Source organism: Elephantulus edwardii, unplaced genomic scaffold (genome assembly GCF_000299155.1).
Source record: "Elephantulus edwardii isolate Elephantulus edwardi_28Jun2011 unplaced genomic scaffold, EleEdw1.0 scaffold00024, whole genome shotgun sequence".
In the NCBI taxonomy this organism is placed as follows: Eukaryota; Metazoa; Chordata; class Mammalia; order Macroscelidea; family Macroscelididae; genus Elephantulus; species Elephantulus edwardii.
Genome location: NW_006399774.1, coordinates 5,362,881 through 5,364,412, shown reverse-complemented (window position 1 = coordinate 5,364,412; position 1,532 = coordinate 5,362,881). Strand labels below are relative to the sequence as shown.

Here is a 1,532-nt window from a genome sequence, read left to right as displayed (position 1 = left end):
GAGTCTTCTTCTCTGTTCCCAACTTTTGCATTCCAGTCATCCATTATTATCAATGCATCTTGATTGCATGTTCGATCGATCTCTGATTGTAAAAGTTGGTAAAAATCTTCTATATCCTCTTTCTTGGCTCTGGTTGTTGGTGCATATATTTCAATGATAGTGGTATTCACTGGACTTCCTTGTAAGCATATGGATATATTATCCTGTCACTCACAATATTGTACTTCAAGACGGATCTAGAAAAGACTTTTTAACTATGAAATCAACTCCATTTTTCCTCACCTTTTCATCTCCAGAGTAATATATCATATGGTCATCAGACTCAAAATGTCCCATGCCAGTCCATCTCATCTCATCAATGCCTAGTATGTCAATATTGCACAATAATATTTCTGCTCACTGCACAGTGTTTCTGTGTTGCTAAAGTCTCTTAGGCAGTGGGTAATAGACATGGTCTGCTCCCTATCAATAGAAAGATCAAGCAAATCTTCATCTTTGCCACTCAGTTCCAAAGTTCAAGCCTCACATTTCATTGGTGAGCATCCCCTGAAATATTGGCCCAGGGAAGTTGTGGTTTATTGTTTTCCTCAGGCTCATTCATCTTGCCGTTTTTTAATTCCAAAATTTGCTTTTCTTGTTTCTTCTCTTCCTGCAGGATGTCGATGAGAGTGTTTAACAAATAACTTAAAAATTGTGAGCATCTGGTTGCATGTAGTTATCAAAGAGATCATTCTCTTTTCTTAGTCTTGAGATGAGTGTCTTTGGTGGGATCCCACCAACCTCCTTCGATGTGGCAGTGCTGTGGAAAAGGTCTGCCAGGCATGTCAGCAAGCTTCTCTTCTTTTCTTGCTGGGCTTTGTAAGCTAGCACATTCTTCCCAGAGCTGGCAGAAGTACAATGCCTGAAAGCACAGAGTTACAGTAGCAGATGTTTCTAAACTTGACCAATCCGAACTGCTTGGGAACTGCTCTGTTCCAATGTCTTTTTTCAGAGCAGAGACATTGGCGCCCATATTACAGATGGAGGTGATGTTTCAGACAGTCTTTAAAGTAAAAAGATTGCAGTGATCCCACATCCCTATCCTTATTAAGTGAAAACTGTACTGTCTGTGGTATAGCGTTGGAGGGAGGCGGTCTGGGTCCAGTTCTCAATTGGGCCTAAAAACAACAACTTCTTGCTTTCATCTACCTATTATATTTCCTGTTAGGAATCATAGCTCACTCTTATTTCCAAAAATACGTTAAGTTAGCAATTAAAATACTACATTTCCAACCTTAGGCTAAAGAAAATAATCCAGGCCGAACTATCAAGCTCTCTCTTGAGTCGACGAAGGCACCTGGAGATGTGTCATATAGTCTCTGGGGTTTCTGCTTGTGCAATCCATAATTCTGCCAAGGTTCTTGTTCTTTTTAACTCTGAACATTCAGTTTTATCTCTATCTGGAAATTATATTGCTCAAATAGATATATTTTACATTTCCAGCTTAAATTACTTGAATTGCTTCTTATTATGAGCCAAGATCAAACTATGCT

The 1,532-nt window shown here is 39.1% G+C and overlaps 1 pseudogene; it reads right to left on the bottom strand.

The window, feature by feature from the left end:
- Positions 1-362: 362 nt before the first annotated feature.
- Positions 363-1,018, bottom strand: LOC102849563 (annotated as a pseudogene).
- Between the last annotated feature and the right edge of the window lie 514 nt (positions 1,019-1,532).